This window comes from Hyla sarda, chromosome 5, assembly GCF_029499605.1.
Source record: "Hyla sarda isolate aHylSar1 chromosome 5, aHylSar1.hap1, whole genome shotgun sequence".
NCBI lineage: Eukaryota > Metazoa > Chordata > Amphibia > Anura > Hylidae > Hyla > Hyla sarda.
Window position 1 is genome coordinate 101,907,939 of NC_079193.1, and position 22,068 is coordinate 101,930,006.

The following is a 22,068-nucleotide window of genomic DNA, read 5'->3' on the forward strand; positions in this document are numbered from 1 at the left end:
TTTTGGTCACTTTTTATACCATTAAAAAATGAATAAAAGGTGATCAAAAAGTCTGATCAAAACAAAAATAGTACCGATAAAAACTTTCGATCACGGCGCAAAAAATGAGTCCTCATACTCTCCTGTATGTGGAAAAATAAAAAAGTTATAGTGGTCAAAAGAGGACATTTTTAAATGTATACATTTTCCTGCATGTAGTTATGATTTTTTTCCGAAGTACGACAATATCGAACCTATATAAGTAGGGTATCATTTTAACCGTATGGACCTACAGAATAATGATAAGGTGTCATTTTTACAGAAATATGCACTGCGTAGAAACGGAAGCCCCCAAAAGTTACAAAATGGCGTTTTTCCTTTGATTTTGTCGCACAATGATTTTTTTTCCCGTTTTGCCATGAATTCTTGGGTAAAATGACTAATGTCACTGCAAATTAGAATTGGTGATGCAAAAAATAAGCCATAATATGGATTTTTAGGTGGAAAATTGAAAGGGTTATGTTTTTTAAAAGGTAAAGAGGAAAAAACGAAAGTGCAAAAACTGAAAAACCCTGCGTCATTAAGGGGTTAAAGTGACAGTGGTCAGATGTTCAAAAAATGGCCGGGTCCTTAAGGTATAAAGGGGCTGGGTCCTTAAGGGGTTAAAGAACCAAGTTCACACAGTATATCATTTGGCCATCTATTTTATTTAGCACATTTATTTGTATATATATATTCATGTGGACGTGGCAATATTATGTGTATATATATATATATATATATATATATATATATATATATATAACCAAAGAATAGGTTGGCCACCACTATTAATTCCAAACTATTGTAAAAACCTGGCTTGCAGGTGCAGGCTGCTGGGCTAAATATATAGCAACAGGAGAATACAGCAGCACACTGCTAGCACAAAGATATAGATGAAACATGAGTATATAGATAAAACATGAGTATATAGATAGAACATGAAAAGCTATACAGCTGTAATGCAATAAATGAATATATGAAACTATGAAATTATGAGGTACTTAGCTTGCAAATTTGGCGCCAAATAGGTAACCTCATTCTGGGACGGACCCTACACTGTGAATATGCCTCTGTGTGAACAGTACAGCAGGCCAGGGGGGGGGGGGGCCTCTTCTCCGTGCTTCGGGCCCAGAATAGAGACGTTGCCTTGACGACGACGCAAAGGGACGTTACTCATTAATGTCCCTGTGCGTCGTCATCAAGGCAACGTGTCTATTCCAGGGCCGGGCCCAAAGCGCGGAGAAGAGGCCCGCCCGGTGAAGATGGACAGCCCGGAACGACTATCCCTCCGCACCGGACTGTCCCTGCAGCACAGATGGCCCGGACTAGCGCACCTTAACGTCCCTCCGAGCGGAAGTGAGTACAGAACTAAAGGGGGTGAGGGGGGGGGGGGCTGGATGATGTCGAAGGCCGCAGTGGTCTTCAACCTGTGGACATCCAGATGTTTCAAAACTACAACTCCCAGCAAGCCCGGACACCCGATGGCTGCCCGGGCTTGCTGGGAGTTGTAATTTTGAAACATCTGGGGGCCGCAGGTTGAAAACCACTGAGGGCGGAGAGTTCACTCGAGTATAAGCCGAGGGGGGTGTTTTCAGCGCGAAAATTCGTGCTGAAAAACTTGACTTATACTCGAGTATATACGGTAGCTTTTTCTGCTCCATGTTTGAGCTGGAGTAAATTTAGTAAATTTTTAACCTTGTTGCGACTTCTTTTTGCGCAGTGTCGACTGTCGCAGTTAATAAATACCAGACTACCCATAGTCCATTTTAAAATTATTACTACATAGTTAAAGGAGTACTCTGGAGCAAAGTTATTTTAGGGCATTGCACAGCTTGCAAGAAGTTATATAAGAAAGTCAATTACCTCTGTAGTCTCACTTGCACGCATCCCCGACTTTTCTGATATCCGGAAGTACAGCCTGTCTGGCAGAATTATGAATTTCGTTCAGCCGACAGCAGCCATCTTGTAACGAAACGTCACCGCTCTCATAGTCCTCCCCACTCTCAGCCAGCCCCTCTCGCCACGATCCGGTCACTCCCATCCTTTGCATATTCATCTGGTCTTTGTTTGCACAGCCGTCATTGGCTGGGCTATGCAAACGCGTCAGAATACCCTGCACCTATCAGCGCGATCGGGCCGCGCATGTGCACATACCATCTCCCCGGAATCGGACATGTGATTACTGTAGGCCAATGATATCCCTGATAGTTACTCTGGTTTAACTATCAGGGATATTCTACAAACTACTTAGTAACTTTTGTAGCGTAGCCTCAATTCAGAGCGCATGCGCTACTTGAATACAGTAAAAGAAATCCATTACAAACTTCTCAGGCACCACGGGAGATGTAGCTATGAGAGCAGCGTGTGCCCGCATAGCTATATCTCCACCGGGAGCCGAGTGCAGCCGCGGAGCTCCCTTTCATTGGTGCGGGGGAATGGAGGGGGAGGGAGACAAAGATAATAGGGGAGTGTTTAGGGGCATGGGCGGCAGCGGGGAGGGGCGTTTTTATTAAAATTAATAGGGAGGGGAGAGCAGGAGGGAATGGGGGGTGGTTGAGGAGGAAGGAGGCACGGAGGGACCAGAAATTGTAGCAATGCAGCATGGGGGATGACGATTTTTACGTCATCCTCCACACCACCATGACCAGGAAGTGGTAGAAAATACGGGGCCCCGCACCGGGAGAATGGCAGCACCGATTTCAGAAATAAGTACATGTGCAGAGAGGTACAGCCATGGGGAACATTTGGGGGTTAAACATTTTAAAATCAGAGTACTCCTTTAAGTTTTGGAAAACTTGCTTTTCTCGCTTTCCAGTCAAAATGTCGCACGAAAAATCGCGTAGTCGCAGGTGCGACATATGTGCGACATTTTTAGTAAAAATTTTTTTACTAAATCGCTTGATAAATGCCTCTCAATGAGGGGCATTTATCAACCCTTTTACCCAAGTTTTTCTGTGTAAATTTGTCTCAAAAAAGTCGCTATTGTGACTTTTCGTGCGACAATCATCTATGCGAGCAAGAAGAGCAAGTTTTGTTTTTTTGACTATGGTACGCAGGTTTGAAAACTTTACTTGGTTTAGTCAGGTATTTATTAACTGCGACAGTCGCAGCTGTGCAATAAAATGTCGCAACGGACGTAAAAAATGACTAAATTTACTCCAGCTCCAACATGGAGCAGGAAAAGCTACTGATGCCCGGGCTCCGACATACTTTCTCCCCACTACCCTCGCTTTGCTACAGGGACACTGCAGTGATTTACATCCCCCCCTCTCACCTGCCAGCGTCACACAACTCCCATCTGTCTGCTAACTGTTGCAAGACTACAAGTCCCAGCATGCCCTTACAGTGAGGACACCCTGGGAGTTGTAGTCTTGTAGCAGCAGGAGCTGAGCGGCGAGGGCAGGAGACAAGGGGGGGGGGGGATATCAGTGTCCCCATCATTATTAAGTGAGGGTAGCGGGGAGGCCATATGAGGAGCCCGGGCGGCTGCACTTTAATGTCAGCCCGGGCTCCTTATAACATATACCGGCGCTGCAGACTCCAAAATCCCCTGCTGTCATTTCACATTTCCCGCTGGGTCCTGTGATTGGCCAGGACCAGCAGCCAATCACAGGACCCGACCGGAAAAGTGACATAACATTAGGGGATATAGGAGTCTGTCGGGGGGGGTCAGTCAGCACCCCCCCCCCGCGCCCCCACCGGCCTTCCCCCCCCTGTGCCCGTCCATAAACCCCCCCCCGGGCACTGTTTCCGGCCTCCGCCCCCACCAGCACCCCTCTACTCCCCCCAGCCTTCACCTGCACTGTGCCCGACCTCCGCTCCCACGTCTTCGGTTGCGCCGGCCCTCCGTCAGTGACGTCACTCGCAGGGCGCCCGGAGAGAAGGATCGCTGCGCTGGATGGGTGAGTGTGTGTGTCTGTCTCTCTGTCTGTCTCTCTGTCTGTCTCTATCTCTGTCTGTGTGTCTCTGTCTGTGTGTCTTTGTCTGTGTGTGACTGTCTGTGTGTCACTCTGTGTGTGTTACTGTGTGTGTGTGACTGTGCGTTACTCTGTGTGTGTGTGTGCCCGGGCTCCCTTTGCAGGACTACAACCCCCAGCATGCCCTTACTGTAAGGACATGCTCGGATTTGGAGTTGTAGTTGTGCAGTACAGGCGAATGACAAGCTTGTCCCCTGCCCCCAGCTGCAGAACTACAACTCCCAGCATGTCCTTACTGTAAGGGCATGCTGGGAGTTGTAGTCCTGCAGCTCGGGGCAGGGGACAAGCTTGTCACTTGCCCACACATCTCCTGCACCACACAACCACAACTCCCTGCATGTCCTTACTGTAAGGGCATGCTGGGAGTTGTAGTCGTGCAGCTGGGGGCAGGGGACAAGCTTGTCACTTGCCCACACATCTCCTGCACCACACAACTACAACTCCCAGCATGTCCTTACTGTAAGGGCATGCTGGGAGTTGTAGTCGTGCGGGGCGGGAGATGTGCGAGCAGGTGATAATAAATGTACTAACCCATTTTTTTCTTCTTTCTTCTCATTTCAGATCCGTGTATCCTGTGGTCTCCTTCGGATTCGGTGGACTACTTCGATGACCAGCGTTTTTCTTTGTTTGATTTTAATAAAATGGTTAACGAGGGCTTGTGGGGGAGTGTTTTTTGTAATAACATTTTTTTTAAACCTGTTGTGTTTTTTCCTTTACCTTACAGGCTTAGTAGTGGAAGTTCTCTTATAGACGGAGTCCATTACTAAGCTGGGTTTAGCTTTAGCCACAATAACAGCTAGCGCTAACCCCCAATTATTACCCCGGTACCCAACGCCACAGGGGTGTCGGGAAGAGCTGGTACCAACAGGCCCGGAGCATCAAAAATGGCGCTCCTGGGCCTAGGCGGTAACAGGCTGGCGTTATTTAGGCTGGGGAGGGCCAGTATCAATGGTCCTCGCACACTGTTGTAATGTCAAGCTGTTACTGTTTGGTTGGTATTTGGCTGAGAATAAAAATAGGGGGGACCCTATGCGTTTTTTTTTTAAATAAGTAATTAAATATTTTTTTTTTTAAACACATAGGGTCCCCCCTATTTTTATTCTCAGCCAAATACCAACCAAACAGTAACAGTCTGACGTTACCAGGATGGGCGAGGACCATTGTTACTGGCCCTCCCCAGCCCAAATAACGCCAGCCTGTTACCGCCTAGGCCCAGGAGCGCCATTTTTGACGCTCCGGGCCTGTTGGTACCGGCTCTTCCCGGCACCCCTGTGGTGTTGGGTACCGGGGTAATAATTTGGGGTTAGCGCTAGCTGTTTTTGTGGCTAACGCTGTAAGACAACTTCCACTACTAAGCCTGTCAAGTAAGTAAAAAAAACAAAAAAAACAACAGGTTTAAAAAAAAAAATTATTACAAAAAAACACTCCCCCACAAGCCCTTGTTAACCATTTTATTAACATCAAGCAAAGAAAAACGCTGGTCGTCGAAGTAGTCCACCGAATCCGAAGGAGTCCACAGGATACACGGATCTGTAGAAGAAGTAACAAAAAAAAAAGAAAAAGTAAGTACATTTAGGGAGAAAAAAACTGTGTTAAAAAAATGTAATAAACACACACACACATTATATATATATATATATATATATATGTATATATATACATACATATATATATACAAATTTTTTTCAAAGCTGCAAAGTGGTGTTCTGTAGTCATTATTTGGTTTTTGCTTATGTGTGCTAAAAAAAATGGTATTTTGCTGACGGTTGCTCCACCCATTGAAGCAGACAGGCTACCTTTGTACACCCGACTAGGGATGTAATGTCTCAGGTCACACTGCAACCTTGAAAAAGCTGAGACGACACTCATTTTGTTTGTTGCTAGAAATGAACATCCGGGCAAAGATCACATAAGAATTGCAAGACCATCCATCAAACACAAGTACAGACACTATATTATGAACTACACTAAATTTACAGCCCCTGTAGCACAGTCAAGTAAAACAAAATCCCGGAATACCCCTTTAACCTGTTCAGGACCCAGGGCGTAATTTTACGCCCCGGCGCCCTGGTACTTAAGGACCCAGGGCGTAAACTTACACCCTGGCGGTTTCCGGTCCCTGCCGCGCGCCGGGCAGAGATCGGAAGCGGATGCCTGCTGAAATGCTTCAGCAGGCATCCAGGGCAAACGCCGAGGGGGGCCATATAGGCCCCCCATGTAGGCGATCGCCGCAAATCGCAAGGGAAATCGCCCTTGAGATCTGCAGCGATACTGGGCTGATCGGGTCTCTGGGACCCAACCGCCCGGTAATTTTGCATGATCCCGGCTGTCACAGACAGCCAGGACCATGCTGGAGCCTAGGAGCGAGGTGGCAAGCCGGCCACCTCCTCCGATCCCCTGCGATCCGTTGGTCAGTTAACCGACCAATCGCAGGGGGGGGGCGGTTACTTCCTCCCACCCTGCCCGGCCCCTGAAAGTCCGGAGAGGACGGGAGGAAGACCTGAGGATGTGGCGGGGGACGGGGGAGTGCTGGGGACCGGCCCCGGTACTTACCTCGTCCCTGAAGACCCGGATCCCGGCGATGAAGATGGTGGCGGCGGCGACAGGTGAGTGGATCTTCATCCGCGGTCGGGCCCTTGGCGTCTGGGCATGCTGGGACTTGCAGTTTTGCAACATCTGGAGGTCCACAGTTTGGAGACCACTGTGCCCTTCCAGATGTTGCAAAACTACAAATCCTCAGCATGCCCTTTCTGTCCAGGCATGCTGGGAGTTGTAGTTCTGTAACATCTGGCCCTTCAGATGTTGCAGAACTACAACTCCCTGCATACCTGGACAGTTTTGGCATACTGGGAGTTGTAGTTTTGCAACATCTGGAAGGGCACAGATTGGGAACCACTGTATTAGTGGTCTGCAAACTGTAGTCCTCCAGATGTTGCAAAACTACAACTCCAAGCATGCTGGGAGTTGTAGTTCGGCAACATCTGGCTCTAAAGATGTTGCCGAACTACTACTTCCAGCATGCCTGAGAATGTTTGGGAGTTGTGGTTTTGCAACAACTGGAGGCACACTGGTTGGGAAACATTGTCTGTTTCCTAACTAAGTGTTTACCAACCCGTGTGCCTCCAGCTGTTGCAAAACTATAACTACCAGCATGCCCTGATAGACTGTACATGCTGGGAGTTGTAGTTTTGCAACAGCTGGAGATCCCCCCTGTGAATGTACAGGGTAGATTCACATGGGCAGGGGGCTTACAGTGAGTATCAGGCTGCAAGTTTGCGATACAGCAAATTTTGCGTGGCAGCTCAAACTCGCAGCGGGAAACTCGCTGTAATCCCCCGCCCGTGTCCCCTAAAAACACTTCACTACACTAACATAAAATATAAAGTAAAAAACACTACATATACACATACCCCTACACAGCCCCCCTCCCCAATAAAAATGAAAAATGTCTGGTACGCCACTGTTTCCAAAATGGAGCCTCCAGCTGTTGCAAAACAACAACTCCCAGTATTTCCGGACAGCCGTTGACTGTCCAAGCATGCTGGGAGTTTTGCAACAGCTGGAGGCACCCTGTTTGGGAATCGCTGGTATAGAATACCCCTATGTCCACCCCTATGCAAATCCCTAATTCAGGCCTCAAATGCGCATGGCGCTCTCACTTCGGAGCCCTGTCGTATTTCAAGGCAACAGTTTAGGGCCACATATGGTGTATCGCCGTACTCTGGAGAATGGAGAAATTGCCTAACAAATTTTGGGGGGCTTTTTCTCCTTTCAGCCCTTATGAAAAGGTGAAGTTGGGGTCTACACCAGCATGTTAGTGTAAAAAAATAAATTTTTTACACTAACATGCTGGTGTTGCCCTATACTTTTCATTTTGACAAGAGGTAAAAGGGAAAAAAGCCCCCCAAAATGTGTAATGCAATTTCTCCCGACTACGGAGATACCCCATATGTGGGCGTAAAGTCCTCTGGGGGCGCACAACAAGGCCCAGAAGGGAGAGTGCACCATGTACATTTGAGGGGATTTGCACAGGGGTGGCTGATTGTTACAAAAAAACCACATGTGACCCCATTTTGGAAACTACACCCCTCACGGAATGTAATGAGGGGTGCAGTGAGAATTTACACCTCACTGGTGTCTGACAGCGCTTTGGAACAGTGGGCTGTGCAAATAAAAAATTTTGTACAGCCCACTGTTCCAAAGATCTGACAGACACAAGTGGGGGGGTAAATGCTCACTGTACCCCTTGTTACGTTCCTCAAGGGGTCTAGTTTCCAAAATGGTATGCCATGGGGGTTTATTTTGCTGTCCTGGCACCATAGGGGCTTCCTAAATGCGACATGCCCCCCGAGCAAAATTTGCTCTCAAAAAGCCAAATATGACTCCTACTCTTCTAAGCATTGTAGTTAGCCCGTAGTGCACTTCAGGTCAACTTTTGGGGTACCTCCATACTCAGAAGAGATGGGGTTCAAAATTTTGGGGGGGTATTTTCTGCTATTAGCCCTTGCAAAAATGTGAAATTTGGGGGGAAACACACATTTTAGTGAAAAAAATTATATATTTTTTTTACATATGCAAAGGTCGAGAAACACCTGTGGGGTATTAAGGCTCACTTTATTCCTTGTTACGTTCCTCAAGGGGTCTAGTTTCCAAAATGGTATGCCATGTGGGGGGGGGGGGGTGGTTGCTGTTCTGGCACCATAGGGGCTTCCTAAATGCAACATGCCCCCCCAAAACCATTTCAGAAAAACGTACTCTCCAAAATCCCCTTGTCGCTCCTTCGCTTCTGAGCCCATTACTGTGCCCGCCGAACACTTTACATAGACATATGAGGTATGTGCTTACTCATGAGAAATTGGGCTACAAAACTAACAATCCATTTTCTCCTTTTACCCCTTGTAAAAATTCAAAAATGTGGTCTACAAGAACATGCGAGTGTAAAAAATTAACATTGTGAATTTTCTCCTTCACTTTGCTGCTATTCCTGTGAAACACCTAAAGGGTTAAAATGCTGACTGAATGTAATTTTGAATACTTTGGGGGGTGCAGTTTTTATAATGGGGTCATTTGTGGGGTATTTCTAAGATTAAGACCCTTCAAATCCACTGCAAACCTGAACTGGTCCCTGAAAAATTGTGATTTTGGAAATTTTGAGAAAAATTGGAAAATTGCTGCTAAAATTGATGTGTTTTTACTTTCGGAAGACACCAGAGGGCTTCAAAGCCCTCTGGTGTCTTCCGAAAGTAAAAACACATCAATTTTATAATGCAAACATAAAGTAGACATATTGTTTATGTGAATAAAAAAAAATTATTTAGAATATCCATTTTCCTTACAAGCAGAGAGCTTCAAAGTTAGAAAAATGCAAAATTTTCAAATTTTTCATAAAATTCTGGGATTTTTCACCAAGAAAGGATGCAAGTTACCATAAAATTTTAGCACTATGTTAAAGTAGAATATGTCACGAAAAAACTATCTCGGAATCAGAATGATAACTAAAAGCATTAATGTTTAAAGTGACAGTGGTCAGATGTGCAAAAAATGGCCGGGTCCTAAGATGCAAAATGGCTGGGTCCTTAAGGGGTTAAACTGTCCCTGCCATAAAAAAAAAAAAAAAATGTTGACGTTTGAATCAGTCCGGTCTTAGTGCTGAGACCCACTGATCAGTTGAATAAAAGGGGAAAACTGCATGCTTAAGCACTTCACTTTACGGTTCTCAGCAATCTCCATCCAGCTTCTCTTAATTATAAGTCTATGGGACCATCAAGAAATCATTAACACATAGTAAATTAGAAACTGATATGGAGGGAATGAGGGCCCTGCCCGTATGGGCTTACAATCTACAAGGAGTAGGGGGGCTGTAGGTGAGGGGGACAGCTTGTTGTCTATAAGAAGTTAGGAAAGTAGCCATTTCTAGGACAGTGGCAGCAGGGTTATTGTAGGTCATAGGCTTGCATGTAGTAATAGGTCTTTAGGTTGCTTTTAAAGGTTCTGATGGTGGGTGAGTGCCAGATGTGTTGGGGTAGCGAGTTTCATTGTTATGTGGGAGAAATCTTGTAGACAGTTATGTGAGGTGCAGATGAGGGGCGAGCAAATGTCTTAAGAGCATTGGACATTACATGAGGGGAGCAGAGATATATGAAGGGGACAGATTGTGGATGACATTACATGTCATGGTGAACAGTATAAACTGAATTTGTTGGACAACAGGTAGCCAGTGAAGGAACTCGTGCATGGGAGAAGCAGAGGAAAAGCGAGGTGGGAGGTGGATCAGTTGGGTAGCAGAGTTGAGTATGGATTTGAGGGAAGCAAATGTGTTTGATAGAAGGCCACAGAGAAGGATATTGCAATAGTCCAAATGAGAGATAATGAGGACATGTACCAATAATTTAGTTAAAGGGGTACTAGGCTGCTCAGCATTTGGAGCAAACTGTTCCGATCGCTGGAGCCGGTGCCCGGAGCTCGTGACGTCATAGCCTTGCCCCCTCAATGCAAGTGTATGGGAGGGGTCATGGCTGCTGTCACACCCCCTCCCATAGACTTGCATTGAGGGGGTGGGGTGTGATATCATGAGGGGGGGGCTGTGCATCACAAGCTCCCTGTGACTCCAGTGTTCGTTTGTTCCAAACGCTGAGCAGCGGAATACCCCTTTAAGTCAAAGTTAAGGAATGAGAAAATTCAAGAAATGTTTTTGAGGTGAAGGCAACAGAAGGTGACAAGGATCTGGATGTGCCGGTTGAAAGACAACCCAGAGTCGAAGGTGACCCAAGGCAGAAGACTTGTTGGACTTGGGAGTGAGTGCAGCCATTGACTGTGATTGTTAGAGATGGGAGAGAGAAATGGGGAAAATGATGAATTCTGTTTTCTCCATGTTGAGTTTTAGAAAGCAAGAAGGATGATATAGTGGACAATCTGGGATTTGGGAAAGGAGAGAGGTGACGTCTTAATAGCGAGGTAGATTTGAGTGTCATCTGTGTAGAAATGGTACATGAAGCCATAGGATTCTGTAATCTGTCTCATGCCAAGAGTATAGATATCAAAGAGTAGAGGCCCCAGGTCAAAACTTTGGAGACTTCAACAGTGAGAGGGTGAGGTGAGGAGGGGACATGTGAGTGGGATACACTAAGTGTCTGGTTGGTGAGGTAGAAAGAGATCCAGGAGAGTGCTAAATTTGTAATGCCTAGGGATGAGAGAGTTTGTAACAGAAGGGAGTGGTCGACAGTGTCAAAGGCAGGCTTCTCCGTATAAAAATTTCTTCTGATTCTGCTAATGTGGTTATATAGAATATTTAGTAGTAACACCTGGAGAACTTAGTTGTTTGCATTCATACTTTTAATAAAATCGTTTAGGTTCTCTTTTGAACCTTGCCAGATTAATAGAATATTAATAAACAGCTTGTAAATAATTATATTACTATTAGTATATCAATGTAGATTTAAAATTGGCATAGTTTAGGGCAAGTCCATCTCCATTCCTGTGCCATAAGGATTGTGTTAGTAATTAAGTTAGTATATTAATTAATATAATGTTGAGCATTAAGTACAAGGGAATTTTTAAAAAAAAGTTTTTAAAGATGCATGAATGCAAATATAGCAGATAGCGGAATGCACATGGAAGCCATTATATGATGTGTATGGGGTGGTAGAACGTATTGTGGAATGCAATGCTGGATGTGGCATTGTGCTTACACACCTTCCTGCTGGAATGCACATCATAGAAGGTGGCACAAATGGTAAGAGGTGTGCGGGATGTGATGTTACATTGGTGTGTGTCTGAATTGAAACGCATACCAAGTCTTGAATACAGAGAAGTAGTGAGAGCACCTTCACCTCAGTGGAGATTTTAAGGGAATGAATTCAGTATAAGACATTGATTTCTTATCCTGAGGAATGTTGCATGTATTTAGTCTAGACCCCTAAAACATGTTGATCCATTTTTGTATTTCTTTTATAAACTTTTTCAAATTTTTGGACCAGGATGACACTGAAATGCTAACATCCAACCCATCTACATAGGCACCCTTGAGACAATGTGTGATGTCCACTGTGAAGCAAATCAGGAAGGGGTAAGTGACAAGTCCCTAAAATATCAAACAGTAAGGAAATCTGATGACCTTTCCAACAAATGCAATCTCCACTACTAAATCTGAATACATCAAAAAATCTGGCATATGGACATACGAAGTAAAACTTGAATTTTATCGAATTAGAGTTAAAAAAAATTATAATAATATATACCCAAAATACAGAAACCAATTTGCACTGCTCATGTGCATGAAACCACATAGAGGAGTAACTCAGAATGTTAAAACTCAAACTTAAATGCACCACGTTCTTGTTTCTAGTGGTCAAATTACCACTAGGATGGTACAGTACATATGAAGCATGAACCAGAGTGAGCAAGAGAACAAAGGTACATTTGCAGTGGGGCAATACTGTTCCTACTATACCTGCTCTCATCCTATTATAGTAAATATCATGCTGTAATATTGCAATCTCTGATTACTGACGTGCACACATCACTATTGAGTCTTCCTGATGATTCAAGAAGTGTAAAAATAATAGACTTGAGAATAGAGAATTGAGAAGTGCTCCAATATTGGAGTCAGGAAGGAAGTACTCCCTTTGGTATGGGGCATTTGGCCTTAGCCTTAGGGTGCATTCACACAAGCTTATTTTGTTTCAAACTCGCAGTGTGTTTCACGCTGCGAGTTTGAAAGGGATCATTGTAGTCAAGGGTCTGCGGTGGATTTTCAACAGTGGAGATTATGCAGCCAAAAATCTGCTGTGGAGAGCCAGCCTCTTTCAAACTCGTGGCGGGAAACACATTTTGAGTTTGAAACAAAATATGCTCGTGTGAACGAACCCTTATAAGGTTTTTTGCCTTCCTCTGGAACAACACAGCTGGGACGAAGTAGGGATATAAATTGAACATAATGGACAGTTATCATTTTTGAACCTTATGAACTATGTAACTATGTTGCTATGTTACAATCACTTTATCTGTCTTTTTATTTTCTCTGTATACAGTGCGGACTTTGGCATCGGCTTCCCGCAGAGACTAGGATTCAAACTTGCACCCGGCCATAAACTGAAGCAACTGGAATTAGAGAGGAGTGGGGTGTGAAGGTATGCTTTCCAATGGACCTTTGACACCCAAGAGAAGGGGGCAGCAATCATGCATATGAAAAGAATGAATGAGAATGCTTCATTTTATTTAGTTTATAATTCTCCTCTTATATTATGATATAATAACATATTTTTTTTCTATTTTAGTCTTGCCTGAATGGTAAATGTTAAGCTGCACTTTATTCCCATACTGGGATTTAATTTCACACTTTGGCTCTTGGCTTTTATGAAGTGACATTTTCTCACCTTTATCACTCTGAAACTTTTCAAAATTCAAGGTACATTGAACATTATAATTATTTTTATAGTTTACCATGCTTACTTTGCGTTAATAGTTATATATATGTATATGTTATTAAAAGACGGTTACACTTCAGGGTTTCATGCCAAAGGCAATAAAGGTAAGTGCTATATTTTGTATAATAGCGAGCTTCAGGCTAAAAAAATACATGATAAATGATAAATGTGTTTCCTGTGCATTCAAAACAGCATCATTGACTATCCAAGTACTTATGCGAATAACATACCGCAGGCTTGTTACACTGCTTTCAGAGCACATACAGACAGGTACTTGTCAAATTCCTTTCAAAAGACGAAACAGCCTTCTTAAAGAGCATAAAACTGTCAATTATTTTTCTGGCAATAGCTTATTTTATATATTATCAGGTTTCATTTTTGTGACTCAGTTGGAGATACAAATTGAGCAAGACCTCAAATTACAAAGCAGATTTCTTGCCAACTGTGTGCTGGATTGTCAATTACAGTTTAGGGTTATGAAGAAATTGAAAAAATGTTCCTTAACCTAAAAAAAGAATGCTTCATGTCTGCTGCTGTCTTAACATTATATATATTTTATCTACCTTGCAATAGTAGATCCAAAAATTTGGAAGATAAATAAAAATTGTTCCAAAATTGAATGTATTGCAATTATAATAAATCTAGTGTTTTGAAATATAATTGTTCAAATATTTTTGGAATGTCTCAATAATTTTACACTGGAGACAAGGTGAATAATATATATGTATATTACAGGGAGATAGTGATGTAGGCTGTAGGTGCTTGTCAGAGGGATGACCTGACATCAGTTTAAAAAAATGCAACAGGAGCATATACTGTAGCATTGCTTTACTTGTTTGCCCAAGTTCTCAAATCACCAAAAATCCATTTGTTATAGGGTTTTTAGTCCTGTACTTCCTGGTTGAGCAGTTGGTCAGTGCTACAACTTCCAGAATGCATTGCTTTCTATCAATTCTTCATCACAGTCCTCCCACCCTGCCTACTTCCCTCTCACAGCATTCCTGCCAGTTCCACACCCAGAGCTGTTGCAGAACATCTAATTTCAAAGCAGACCAGTGCACCTGCTGCATTCATTCTGTCTGCTCCTCTTCTTGTGTCATTGTTCAGCACAAAGCAGCAGGTTGTAAAAACACCTCATTCTCTCTGAAAGTCTCAATAAAGATATTTATGTATATGTGTATATGACAGGAATATTGGCTGTAGGGGCTTGTCAGAGGTGATGACATCATTCAGGAGGTGGGGCTAGAGCTCAGAGACAAGATCCACCCCTTGAGAAAGCAGATATAATGCATTTTTTAGGAATAAAGGAGGAGCTGGGGAGCTGGACACAATACCACAATGTAAATGAGAGAGCTACACAACTTCTTGTTGGGTGGAATCATGCAAAAGCATGCTGAAGCCAGTACAATTTGTGATAACACTATATAGGTAGGTTATATATCTTGGGGTGGAGTCTTTTTTAAATGCAATTTTCTGAAACCAGAATACCACTTTAATACCACTTATTTACAAACACTGATTTCCAGCATCAATTTGAAATGTTCCCTAAACAAAACAAAAAAAAACACCTTCTAATGCATCCCCTAAACCTCTTGTTTTAATTATGTAAAAATGTCTAAATCTTAACTCCTCATAAAACATTGTAGCTGTGAGTACTTTGCTGTAAATTGATGTACAGGTATATGGATTGTATTAGTTCAGGAACTGTGCCCACACCATCCACCAACTGGGCTCCCACTGCAAAGGCTGGGATCAGAGCTATCACTGATCCTGAACATTTTACACCCCTCCACCCCCAAACAAATGCTGCAATCGATAATGATTCTGACATCTAGGTAGGGTTTTTTTGTTCATTGTGGAACTGAACAGGACTGAAGACTTTCAGTAAAACCTTCCTAACTTTGTTCTGATGGGTAGGTAGTAAAATGAGCAGGACCAATCCAGATAAAACAACTTTATTATAACAAGTTTGAAATCCCATTCACATGGCACGGACAGACATTGCATGGAACCTGACATGTTATCAGTAACAACCTTATTCATGGACCATGCTCACCTTAAGATTAGTTACGTCTTTCATCTGATGTATTGGTAAATCATACACATGTAATTTAAACAACTGTATCCACATTATACAAATTAAATTATTATGGTTAGACTAAAACTCATTTGTCACTATTTATGGAAATCAGTAACTGTACACACATATACCATGCAGGTCTGTAAAATGTTATAGGTAATATGCGATTGAGCACTGTACAAAATATTTATGTAAGTTTAAAGTAGCTGATTGATCCTTATATTTTGATTACTGAGAGAGAGAGAGAGAGAGAGAGAGAGAGAGAGAGAGAGAGAGAGAGAGAGAGAGAGAGGTGAACACATTAGACAACATGTCATCATTCCTGTCATTATACAATAGATCCTTCATACAGAGCAGAAATGTCCAGCACAGACCCACAAGATAACACTAAGACCATCGCAGCCTCAGAAGAAGACGCTTCTCTATAAGTGTTTTATATGGAGACGTCTTCCTTGAGGTTTCCAATGTCTGATAACCCTGAACCTGTCCGGTCCTAGTAATATCTGATAACTCTTAACCTGTCTGGTCCTAGTAATATATTGATAACCCTGAACCTGTCCGGTCCTAGTAATATCTGATAACCCTGAACGTGTCCGGTCCTAGTAATATCTGATAACTTTGAAACTGTCTGGTCCTAGTAATATCTGATAACCCGGAACCTGTCCGGTCCTATCAATATCTGATAACCCTGAACCTGTGCGGTACTAGTAATATCTCATAACCCTGAACCTGTCTGGTCCTAATATTATCTGATAGCCCTGAACCTGTCCGGTCCTAGTAATATATGATAACCCTGAACCGTTACGGTCCTAGTAATTTCTGATAACCCTGAACCTGTCAGGTCCTAGTAATATCTGATAACCCTGAACCTGTCCGGTCCTAGTAATATCTGATAATCCTGAACCTGTCCGGTCCTAGTAATGGTGGATTATAAGGGCTTGGCTGTATGGTCACTGGCCAATAGGAATAGTTCTTACTGTAGATACAATTGGGCTATCCTGCTATATACATTTATTATTAATGAACCTACCCCACCTCATTGGGATCTATCCGTCCCCTATATGACTTTCTGCCACTATTTGATTTGACAACATTTTTCCCTTTCCGAGTACCCGGAGTTTTTCTATTGTTAGTACACACAGAATACTATTATATACTATTATATTTCTGCCCTAATCTTTCACCAACAAATCTTTCTCATAGACTTATATCTTTTAGAACTTCATGAATTAGGACTCATTTTCTTGGGGGCTTTTTTGGGCGTAATTGCATTTTAGCACTTTTGCAAGAAAAAGCTCTGGTCATGATACTACTATCTGTGCATTTTGATATGTTTAATGCCTAAGCATAGTAGTGTCACAATGCTATAAGAAATATAACTTTTGTTATTTCTTTTGGCAATTCATTGGTTGTTTTTTTTTTTTGCCAAAAAACAAAACAAAACTGACAAACAAACAAAAAGCCCTGTGTATGTATGAATAGAAGAGGCTGAGACTTACCTTGTGGTTCTCTCTTCAGACAAGGAATGGTTAAAATCTCGTATTCTCTATCGCAAATAGAAACTCTCTAACAAACACTTTGCACCACAGGTTGTGAATGCAAAACACACTAAAGAGACTGTAGCCGGCGAGCCCCTTTTTGTTCAGCTTAGGGTGACATCATCACAAGCATGTGTGACATCACAGGGTTCTAAACCATCTTCAGGTATCTATAGATATATTCTTTCATATTTATTTATATATATATACATTTTTCAAGTACATAAAAAACATTTGAAAAAACAATATTACTCCAGGCCTGCTGTGTATATCGCAGTACTTCACAGTGTCTACTCAGTTTATGTGTTTTAATCTTTTGACCTTTTAATAAATACTTTTTCACCACACTTAGCTCTTTGGATTGTTTATTTATTGCATTTTCCCCCATTATAGTGAGTCTCACAGTATTCCCGTAGGTCTGGCATCTTTTTGCCCGCGCTTTGTTGCACCTTTGACATTTTTAATATTTATTGCAGTTTGACCCATGTGCTCTGCATACTTACCTTTGCGGCCGTCTGCCCATTTTACATTTAATTTATCTGTAATTTACACAGTCTTTTCTTTTATTTGCCACAAGTTTTTAGTTTATTTAATTTCATTAAATTGATATACACTCTATTCACAAAGATCCGGAAATTGAGGGGGCTCAATCAATAATAATATGGGTCCTGGTCAGTGTACCGATATACATAGCCAAAAACACAGAAAAAGAGTAACACTGAAAAATATCAGCACACCAGTGTTGTAATGCTTAATAAGACAAATCTTTATTGAGTACATATATATCCCTGTAAACAACAACACATATGTGATGAAAAGGACAAAAAAATAAAAACAATAAAAAAAAATTTGGGCTACAAAATAAAGCCCAAGCACAACTCTGGGGAGGGGCCATGAACCCCCTCCCCTAGATATTGGCACCAGTCCCTCTGTACAAGATGTTACCTCACTCCATCCAGATAACATTTGCAATAAAATATGAAATATATACACAAGATAAGGGATATAGCAATATGACAAGGATTAGTGATATCAAAGATACTTCAAAAATGCATTCCTTATATATTTGCAAACGTGTGGATAATACTAAGCAAGCATCCCAGACTGGATGGAGAGACCAAGGAATACTGATGTTAGTATGAGGACGAGGCCACAGAAGACCCCACATTTTCTGTTGCTCCTCAGGGCGCTGAGCTTTTCAAAGTCCCTTCACATTATATATACTCATATTTTAATTAGTTAATTGACTAATACCTTGCAGATGGGCACCCCGCCATGTTCGGAGTCCTCTTGCATCTAATGCGCTATGTTATCTTCCGGTCTGTAAGTAATTACATCATATTCGGTGCCTCTATTGTGAAGGAACAACCACTCCATATATGTAGAGGCTGTGTGCGCACGACAGCCTGGTACGTCATACGCAGAGTCACGTGACCTACAATACACACTACGTAACCACCGTGCATCGCATAGACATCTATGTTATGCTCAATCCTTGCGACACGCACTGAGTCACATAACCGCAACACATATCACGTGATTGCCATGCATCGCGCATGAACCCCAGCAAAATTTCAAGAATGTACCCCATGCGCATGTGCACAACGCACAGTACCAATTCACATAAAGTTAAGAGATGCTCCAAATCAACCATATAAAGTGGTCCAAAAATATCTAAAAAACATGCAAAAAGGCAATATTACGATGAAGCTACATCAAGAGAGTCAATCAGGTAAATATTACAATGTAGCAGCGCATATAAATACACATGGGTATTGAGAAGCACAATGCTTCAACCAATCATGGAAAATAATAGTAAGTGATAACATAATGGGTAAGTATCATGATATGTTCACAACGCACACAAACCCACATGAACGCACACAAACCAGCATGGTCATAAAAGCCATGTAGAGTACTCAAAAAGTACAGCACAGAGTCTAAAAGATAAGTAATGTGATGTAGCAGCGCGATTAAATAATTATGGCTGTATAGAAGAAAAAAGTTATTTGGCCAATTATGCAACGCACAGTGTTTATACGAATTTACTTAGGACGCGGTTCAAGGATTATACATCCTACCAAGATTTCAAAGTCTTACATAACGCACTCCCATATCAAATAGCCATTGCTGATCAGCGCTCATGTGGCATTCCAACTACCTCTATATGCGTGTAATAGTGATAATAGTGGGGAAGCATAATGCTATAGTTAATAAAGAACCACATATAGATGTTTGATAGAGACGCATCCTATAGTCACCATAGCCACTATAATTTCATTTAATTGATATAAACTCTATTCACATGACACAATCCTATTTCATTAATTGTGTGTTTATTTCTTTTTCTATCATTTTTACATTATGCCTTATTATTTATGAATTTTTATTATTACCGTATATACTCGAGTATAAGCCGACCCGAGTATAAGCCGAGGCCCCTAATTTCACCCCAAAATCCCAGGAAAAGTTATTGACTCGAGTATAAGCCTAGGGTGGGAAATACATCACCCCCCCTGTCATCATCCAGACCCCCGTCATTAACATCCTCATCATCCTCACCCTGTCATCATCCAGACCCTCATCATCATCACCTGTCATCATCCCCTACCCCCCTTCATCATCCCCTTGTCATCATCCCCACCCCCCTTCATCATCCCCTTGTCATCATCCCACCCCCCCTTCATCATCCCCTTGTCATCATTCCCACCCCCCTTCATCATCCCCTTGTCATCATCCCACACCCCCCCTTCATCATCCCCTTGTCATCATCCCCACCCCCCTTCATCATCCCCTTGTCATCATCCCACACCCCCCCCTTCATCATCATCATCCCCACCCCCCTTCATCATCCCCATGTCATCATCCCACACCCCCCCTTCAGCATCCTCTTGTCATCATCCGCCCTCAGTGGTCTTCAACCTGCGGACCTCCAGAGGTTTCAAAACTACAACTCCCAGCAAGCCCGGGCAGCCATCGGCTGTCCGGGCTTGCTGGGAGTTGTAGTTTCGCAACCTCTGGAGGTCCGCAGGTTGAAGACCACTGCGGCCTTCGACATCATCCAGCCCCCTCTCACCCCCTTTATTTCTGTGCAGTACTCGCCTCCGCTCGGCGCTGGTCCGGTGCTGCAGGACTGTCCGGTGGGGAGGTCGTCCGGTGGGATAGTGGTTCCGGGCTGCTATCTTCACCGGGGGCGCCTCTTCTCCGCGCTTCGGCCCCAGAATAGAGGCGTTGCCTTGACGTTGACGCAGAAGTACGTTGGTAATGAACGTACCTCTGCGTCGTCGTCAAGGCAACATGACTATTCTGGGGCCGGGCCCAATGGCTGCCCGGGCTTGCTGGGAGTTGTAGTTTTGAAACCTCTGGAGGTCCGCAGGTTGAAGACCACTGCGGGTGGGGAGTTCACTCGAGTATAAGCCGAGGGGGGTGTTTTCAGCACGAAAAATCGTGCTGAAAAACTCGGCTTAAACTCGAGTATATACGGTAATAAATAATCTTCACATTATACCATATTTATACAATGAATGACCTCCTTATTCCTTTTTGTCCATCACAGGCATTATGGTTGTCATCTTGTCTGTGGTGTCTTTCTCGGCCTGTATGCTCGGCACTGTGCACTTACTCACCGGTACCCTTTGTCATTAAGTCCCTACAGCACTATCTTTTTCTCTCGCCTTCTCTACATTGTTCCGTATCATGTCGTCTTGTGCACACGTCACTTTCCATCCGGCTGTAGAGATCCATGACACTCGGAAGCTCTGGCTCAGAAGTGACAGCAGGGAATAAGTCACCACAAGGCAAGCTGCGGGGAAGTGGGGGTTTCTCTATAAACATGTTGCTGATATTGGGGATATAATTCTTGGAAATGTCCTGCCAAGGGGAAAAAGGTTGGGAACCATTGCACTATACTAAAGGAACTAACTGTAGTTAACCATATTAACTTTATTACTAGATGGAGAACAAAATAGTCTTAGTGAACTGATAATATACTGGATGGAAAGGGCATTGAATACAGGAGAGGCCACTGGTGTTGTCATATGAAGACGCTGTATATAGTGCAAAATGACTTCTAAGGGTTTCGCATCTCTCAACATAGTCTTTCACATCAGGAATTTCAGACTCATAACCCCTTAATGACAATGGACGTAAATGTACGTCATGGTGCCCTGGTACTTAACCCGTTAAGGACCATGGACGTACGCGTACCTCTAAGCACCCTGGTAGTTAAGGACCAAGGACGTACGCGTACGTTCCTGGGAATTTCTGTCCCTGCCGCACGCCGGACGGGGACCGGACTGGAGTGACTGCTGATATCGATCAGCAGTCACCCCACGCAAATGCCCAGGGGGGTCATCAGACCCCACCCATGTCGGCGATCGGCGCAAATCGCAAGTGAATTCACACTTGCGATTTGCGCCGATTCCGGTTCATTATGGGTCTATGGTGACCCGGTGACCCGGAATATAAGGGGGATCGCGGTTGTCCAAGACACCCACCATCCCCCTGAAGGGATAGGAGTGAGGTGGCAGGGGTGCCACCCCTCCTATCCCTGCTATTGGTCGTATAGACGCGACGACCGATAGCAGATCGGAGGCGGGGGGGGGGGGGGGTGAACTTTAATTTTCCCCGTTCTGCCCACCCACAGTAGGAGGGGCAGGATGGGGAAAGGAAGGGGACCGGCGCTGGAGTCCACTTACCCTGCGGGCGACGATCGGTGTCGGAGATCGGCGGGCGGCGATATCGTGCAGCTGGCTCCCTGGATCCCACTGAAGCTGGTAAGTTGCCTAGCAACATCTGGAGTGATACAGTTTGAGACCACTATACAGTGGTCTCTATACTGTAGCACTCCAGGTGTTGCAAAACTACAACGTCAAAGCATGCCCAGACAGCTATTTGGGTATGCTGGGATTTGTAGTTTTGCAACAGCTGGAGGGCTAAAGTTTGAGACCACTATACAGTAGTCTCTAAACTAGAGCCCTCCAGATCTAGCAAAACTACAACTCCTAGTATGCCCACACAACTGTTTG

The 22,068-nt window shown here is 43.5% G+C and overlaps 1 long non-coding RNA gene across 1 annotated transcript in view; it reads left to right on the forward strand.

The window, feature by feature from the left end:
- LOC130273360 (uncharacterized) overlaps positions 1–13,165 on the forward strand; it is an 80,404-nt gene extending 67,239 nt beyond the window's left edge. The window contains exons 2-3 of the long non-coding RNA XR_008843968.1: positions 11,975–12,063; positions 13,028–13,165. This is a non-coding gene — a long non-coding RNA (uncharacterized LOC130273360). The remainder of the gene's footprint in view (positions 1–11,974; positions 12,064–13,027) is intronic.
- Positions 13,166–22,068: the final 8,903 nt, after the last annotated feature.